General features: G+C 30.0%; 1 pseudogene; it reads left to right on the forward strand.

Moving 5' to 3' along the window:
* LOC106474243 overlaps positions 1–8,246 on the forward strand; it is a 129,385-nt pseudogene that overhangs the window by 112,743 nt on the left and 8,396 nt on the right.

Below are 8,246 nucleotides of genomic sequence, written 5' to 3' on the forward strand. Positions count from 1 at the left end.
ATTAAACTGAAATTTTTTGTTTGATAGCTTATTCCAACTTTGCTTTCAAATAGAACTCGGATAAAATTCACATAATTAAAATATGGGTTTGTATTTAAAATGAGTTTGTAGAAAACTTGTTGCTATCATTAATAAAATCATTCAGAAACAGTTATCTTGAGTTAACATTTAGTCATTAATTTGTAAACTTGTTATACATTTATGCAAATAAGTTATAATCCCAAATTGTTTACCTTCCTGATGTTTCTGAAAATAGCCATATCATTATCATAATAAAAAGAAACTATAAATGGGCAGTTAAAAGTGGTTACTGGCATTTATCAACCCTTTTGTTTTCATATTAACTTACTAAAGTATATAATACCTAGGGTAATATCATCAGTTTGGTTTGATTAGGTTGTTGTTAAGTGCAAAACTACACATTAAGCTATCTGTGCTCTGCTCATTTACTGCTAAACCACTGAGGTGCTGATGTCATCACACAGAAAGTTATGAAAACAGATGCACTAATTGATATCATAAAATGATTTCTCAAAGCAATGTTTGTTTGTAGTTGATTAAAAGAATATAGTTATTTCAAAATAATCTATACATATATATATATATTACAAGTAATTTACATAAAAAATTCAAATTTGAGTAATCCTTATCAAATTATAATTTTCAAATGACATAGTGGCATAATGGTATTGTTAAAACATAACTTCATTATTAGAATTCTCGATGTTTGAGTCATGAATTAATGAATACTGATAAAAACTATTGAAAATATTTGAATAAGTTGGTAAAATCTATTTGAATGCCAATTTACAAAACCTACAACTCCTAATAAATTGTAGTATGATTCATCAAAAAAGAAAATTTCTCAACTGATAGTTGTAATGTTTAAATTATGCATTTTTGTCAATTAGTTAATGCAACTGTTGTGTCAGATGTGAGTGTTATCTCTCTTTGCCTGGTCTGTTATAGAACAACAAATAACCTAGCTAAAAGCCCGGCATGGCCAGATGGTTAGGGCGCTCGAATCACAATCTGAGGGTCGCTGGTTCGAATCCCCGTTCCACCAAACATGCTCGCTCTTTCAGCCGTGGGGATGTTATATGTGATGGTCAATCCAACTATTTGTTGGTAAAGAGTAGCCCAAGAGTTGGCAGTGGATGGTGATGACTAGCTGCATTAGGGATGGCTAGTGCAGATAGCCCTCGTGTAGCTTTGCACAAAATTAAAAACAAACCCACCTAGCTAAAAAATCCATTCTTGCTAAGACTCATTTATTATTTCAAATATAGTGACTATATTTTTCCATGCAGATAACATTTTGAAATAACTTATGATTAAAAATATACAAAAATCATAATCTTTCCTTGACAAACAATGTACTTAATAACCAATCTCCACTCATCTAAAAAACTAATTCAAACTAAATACCAGTGTCCCATCTTTATGACAGTGAAAGTTTTATTTTCGTTACTTTATAGTGTCATTAAATGCTTCTTTTATGTGATTTTTTTTATGTATTTCCTCACCAAATCATTCTTACCATGCCCATAACAGGAAATTATTTGAAAAAAAGCTAAAACAGTCCTCCATGTATTATATTTTTTAAGCGTGAACTTAATTAATTTTTGTTTCAGTACTGTATACACTATTTCAGTATTTATTAAACCATTATTAAAAATGCATCATTTGTCACATTTTTCTAAATATTTCTCTTTTTTTGTTTTCTCCAAAATGCTACTTTTGGATTCATTGTTTATTGGTACCTGGGTGGATTGTGGTCAGTACATGTGGTCGGTACTCCATTTATCTTGACAAAAATTATATTATTATTATTCAATACGTAAAGTGATGACAGTGATTTGAACTGTATATATTTTTTTTTATGTAGATTTAAACAAGAAACTGGAATTGTATGCTGATGCAGGGATGCTTATGTCTCCAGCTTTAGCATCACTAGCAGCTCACAATGCTTTACGACCTGGTACATCTGCCACAGCCAGCATTATAACACCTGGAACTACAACAGAAATGAATATTCCAAATGACCTGATTGGTTGTGTCATTGGGAAGGGTGGAGCAAAAATAAGTGAAATCAGGTAAATTTGGGATTTAACTCCTTAAACCCAAGTGATTTACCCATCAGATGGTGACAGCATCCAATAACATTTATGTCTGTTGTTTAAAACTAATCCAAACCATGTTATTATTCACCAGTAATTTTATAAGGTATGGTGATAATTATTAGGACATTATGAAAATAATTCCAGCAGAATGTGCAAAAAATTATGGGTTTAAAGAGTTAAAATCAAAGTTAATAATTCTATATTATGTCAGCTTGAACTTTTTAAAATGGTTAGAAATACCCACTGTTTGTGAAGTGGCAAAGTTAAATGTTTTGAATAAATGAATGTTATTGTAAAAAACTTGACAAACATGAAACATAGAAAGAGTAACATATCTTAATATGAAGAATATCAAGAAAAAATCAAATTACTTTTAAATTGTGTCATTTCCTTTGGTTCCATTTTTTGTATTTACTAAGTTGTCTTAACTTGTCTTTCTTTTAGTTAAGAATAAATTCATGTTTAATTTCTACCATTTTTTCTTTTCTCAACATTTTCGAACACATCCAAAGAACCAAAGCTAGTGCAAAATCTCAGGAAAATGGATCTCAATCAAATATCATCTGTAAAAAAAGTTTCACCATCCAAAAGCATTTGCATTATCAAGATTTTTGTATTGTGACTTATCTACATTCATGATCCTGTGTGTATCTAAGTAACATGAAATTATTAATTGAGAAGTAGTTATTGCTAATTTTAATTATATTTATTCCTTAATTCATCTTGCTTTCACACTTTATGATTATCTTCTGAAAGATAAACAATATGATGACACTATATTACCTAATATCTAGTCTGTAATAACAACTTTTCTCAGATGCATTTCTTTGCAGGTTTTAACTTCTGAATAGTGAACTCATGTTCTCAAATTTAATTTTTTTTTTCTTATCTATGTAATTCTTCTGGTGATATTTCCAGTACTAGCAAACTACTACGCAAAAGCAGTACAGACAGGTGTTTGCATGAGTGTAGATTATGCTTAATGTGAATTAGGTATCACATTATTGTGAGTCAATCATATAAAAAATATTCTCATTTTAGTTATTATTATTCTTTGTAGAGTTACTAGAATAACATGAAAGTGAGTATTATTAACTCCCCAATTTATAATAGATAACTTGACCATCTGTAAGTAAAGGGTTAAAGTAGAATTAGATAAAAATCATTGTTAGATGTCTAAAAGACTGATTATATCAAAGTCTTTCCTACAGAACAACCAATATAAAGAATAGTCCAAAAGTTAGTTGCCAAAGAGAGCAGTATATTAATAAGGTACATCAAGGTTTGCATGGCCAGCAGGGAAATTAAGCACAACAATAACAAGAAGTTTGTAGGAAATCTATACAAAGTGTGAATAAGTCAAATATGACCAAAAGAAAAGAAACTAATGTGGTAGTTTGAATTTATAATAAAAAATACACTTTACTGACAAATAATCACAAGAGCTCATAAAACAAATGTGTCTTCTTAACCTGATGGCTAAGATAACTATATGGATGGATGACAGCAAATGGAGAAAAGATGATTCTAGACAGTTACACTGAACTACCACCAGGGCATATCTGACTTAGCACTTGACAAGGATAAAATGAATTCTGACCAAGTATGAGCTTTGCTTGGGAATATTTTCAAAGTTCAAGCCCTGTCAGTACTGTACAGAAAGCAATGTCAGGATACTAGTCATATTATCAAAGGAAAAGAAAGCAGGGATTCATTTGCTTCTATTTTTCAATATATCCAGTATGACAGATATCTTGAAACAGTAATTAATCACTCATCAAATATACCAGCTACATATGAAGGTTGACACAATTGCAATAGCCCTGACCATGTATGACAGCCTAAAGGCAATATTAAGAACATTACAGAGCCAGGTACATCCTGTTCACATAGAATGTCTAATTAAGGACAGATAACATGTACTAAAATTTTGAAAAATTATCTTGATATATTTGAACAAAGATGTATTCATTTTCTAAAGCCCCCATGGCTAGCGGTAAGTGTGAAGGCGTATAATGGTAAAATCTGGATTTCAATACTTGTGGTGGGCACAGCATAGATAACCTATTGTGGAGTTCTGTGCTTAACTAGAAACAAACAAAAGATAACTTTCTAAGATATAACAGGTTTATATGTGTAATATCTGCATACTCCACTAATTCTTTTTTATTTTCATCTGTTTCAAATTGATGCATGAGCAATATATGTATATATATACATATATATAAATGATTCACAAACTAACAAAGAACCAATGAGTTTTTGTGCTGCTGAAAAGTAAATGTTATCCACACAGAAAATTTTGAGACAACTAACTCTTGGACAACCATGCATTTTCTACTTTTTTGTTAATGATAAGCCAGCTAGAGCATTCCTTGTATAGTAAAGTTAAGTCTAAGTAATAAATTAATGCAAGTTTTTAAACTAAATGAGCTAATAGTTTTTACATGTTATTTAAAAATATTATTTTTTAAGATAGATTAATTAACAGCAAATTGCAACAAACTATATGCATTCTTAAATGTAATTTTTTTAACAGGCAACTTTCTGGGGCCACCATCAAAATCTCTAACTCAGATGAAAGTACCAAAGACAGAATAGTTTCAATATCTGGAACACCTGAAGCCATAAACCTAGCACAATACTTGATCAATACAAGGTAAGGATAATTTATAACACAACACATCCACAAAATATAAAAAAGTGTCTATACAACGTCAAAACAATAAACATTAGATTACAATAGTCAGCTGAATGGAGTAAATTTATATGATATAAATGAATTGCTTCTTAGCCGTTTTTATAATCTACACAGTTAAAATACTTTAGTAGGAGAACATCATCATTTTACTGAATAATCTGTAAAGAAACATGTTCATGTATTACTGCAAGTATAGACAATGTACTTAAAACTGAGGATGTGTTAGTTAGTCTTTGGTAAATAATTGCATGTAATCAATTTCAAGAACTCGATATTTTATTTGTATTTTATGTTTTTTGTTTTTTTTTAAACATATTAACATGATACCACTTTTGTGTTGATCTATACTTTTCCAGACAAATGTCTTGTTTTGAATTTTCAATTTTGACTTTATTTCTAAAATTTACTGACATTTAAATGTCATTTATGTATATAGTTAAAGTTAGTACAGTTAAGTGTAAGTTTAATGGTGATTGGTTGGTTTTTACATTCTTCTACTATTAAGTTTAACTGAATATACACGTGCTCAGTCAATTGCACTGATCCTATATTGGAGAGGGAATACTGAGTATAGATCCAAATTTATAATGTGTACCTATACAAACTACGGCAAGCTTTTAGTAAAATGTACAAGTCTGTTGTACACAAAATATCAGATGAGTTACGATGGTATTTGTAGTCAAGATACATCTGGAAATTGACAATGTCAGTCTGACTCAGACTGACAAGTAGGAATGCACAGTGATGTTCATGTGAAAAATAAAATACTTTTGTCCATCATACAGTTTGAATATTACATTTGCATAGCCTCTAGAATCTCCAAAATGCTTGTCTACAGTTTTTTCAATATATTTGTGTATTGTATCTGGTATTTAGTTTACCATAAACCATTGATAAATCATCAGTGTGGAGTAAAATGAATAGTTGTTTAACTCTGGCATCAAATGATACCCTGTAAAAAATAATGGCTTGTGCACTTGGACCCCTGCACCCATACACATAGTATTAATAGTGATTGATTACTTTTATGTTATTCTATTATTAAGTTTAGTAGCCATTGATTACTTGTACAGTCTTCTACTTTTAATTTTAATATAATTAAGTGTATCAGTGCTTGGTTGCTTTTACACTTATTTTTCTTCATATCAATCTAAATTTTTAAAATATTTTGTTAATTATGAATACAAAGTTGAACTTTGCATTAACATAATACTTCAGAGAGCTGGATTTGATTGGGCTAATCTTTGTTACTAAAGTCCTTTTATGTATGTACTGTGAAACAACTTATATATATCATCCTGATATGTTTTAAAGTTTTGGTTAATTTTTGGGGAGAAAATTCAATTTGAATTTAACCAGGTTGCAGCTTTTTAATGTATTTGTATATCTCTGTTAAAGAATATTAAATGTTAAAAAATTAGTGGACAAGTGATAAATCATGTACAACACATAACTTGAGAAAAACAGTTGTATAAGCAAATGATACCTTTAGAAAAATACAAGTACTTGTTATAGGTGACCTAATATATACCATTACAGCTCACATATTCTGACATAAATTATGTTCCCACTTTTATCAAATACATATCAGCAATGAATAGTCAAGACTATTGACACTCATATTGACATTTTTAGTCATAACTGAGCAGTTACTAGTCTTGTATGGATATTTATTGAACACACATCAGAAATAAATAATTAAAACTCACTCATATTGACAATTTTATCATAAATTAGCCCTTGTAGTATGCAACATTCACATAAGGAAGAGGACTATTATATGTTTACATATTTAATGATTTACTGGGAGGATGTTAATTATATGCAGAACCTGAAGATATCTGAATAAAAATAACTTCTTTGCAAGTTATTGAACGGTAAAATATGACAATATTAATATCTCCACACTGGGAAGGTACTTTGTAATAATTCAGACATTCTTTGCCTCTCACCAACAAAGCCTATCCTCAGGCCTTATTCTAAGGTAATGGGATACATTAATTGAGTGCCAATTTCTGTTGTAATCCCATTTTTTTTCTGCTCCTGAGAGTGAGATTCAATGTGTAACTACTTGCATGCCAAGCAAAAGAATGCTCTACCCACTGACCTAAAGGATTAACCTACTAGCAATTGGTTATAAGGCACTTTTAACAACTCAAACTACCACATAGTCAAGAGCCATTCATAATGATATTTACTTGTCAGAATCAAGCAATTACTAGTCTTATATGGATATTTACTGAACAGATATCAGCAATGAATAGCAAAGGCCCACTCATCCTGACATTATCAATCTTATATCACAAATATCAGCAATGATTAGCCAAAATTCACCATCCTCACATTTACTAGTCATAAAGAAACTTCAACTCGTAACAGACTAAAACAAAACACTGCTACAAACAGGGTTGATTAAAAAAACAATTTATTAAAGTGTAACAACAGCAGAAGTCCAAAGTAAAACTCTCAAACAATTGTAATACAAGTTTTAGCATTTACAAAAAAATAAAAAAAAGTTAGTAAATCTATGCCAGGGATTGATACAAACTTTAATAAACAATACAGCATAATTATCAATGTTATGAATTTCAATAAATAAAGGAATTAGGAAAAAGAACCAGAAAAATTAAAAACATAGTTAAAAAAACAATATTCCAAAATTAGACCACTTCTCAAGATCAATAATCATATTGAAGAACAGTCAGCAATAATTTATTTTAACTGTATCTCATGAATTAACTTGTTTAAGATCAAGAAAGGTATTTTATTTAGTGGTTAGACCATGAGGTTACATTTTATGTGACTAGCTAATTTACATAATCTTTCAAAACATTAATATCTGTATGTCACTGCTAGGGGCAGCTTGTGTCAGTTTTGTGTAATACAAACACACTTAAAATCAACGTGCTCTAGCTAGAAGCTGAGTTAGCATTTTGATATAGCTAAAAATGCATAGTTGAACTAAGCAACAGAAGGAATAGAAATGAACAGTAAACAAAAACCATAACCAAATAACAGTAGAACTTGTTATTTTGCAAACTACTCATTTACCAACATTCAGACCCCAAAATGTACACATCATCTGGTATTAACTTTTCATAGACAAATAACTATTCGTTTTATAATAAATATTATACTTAAATTTACTAGAATATATCAACAATGAATAGCCAAGACATACACATCCTGACATTTACTAGTCATAACCAAGTAGTTGCTAACAATATCAATAATGAATAGCCATGACATACACACACACACACATCCTGACATTTACTAGTCATAACCAAGTAGTTGCTAACAATATCAATAATGAATAGCCATGACATACACACACACACATCCTGACATTTACTAGTCATAACCAAGTAGTTGCTAACAATATCAATAATGAATAGCCATGACATACACACACACACATC

Source organism: Limulus polyphemus, unplaced genomic scaffold (assembly GCF_000517525.1).
Source record: "Limulus polyphemus unplaced genomic scaffold, Limulus_polyphemus-2.1.2 Scaffold137, whole genome shotgun sequence".
Classification (NCBI taxonomy): domain Eukaryota; kingdom Metazoa; phylum Arthropoda; class Merostomata; order Xiphosura; family Limulidae; genus Limulus; species Limulus polyphemus.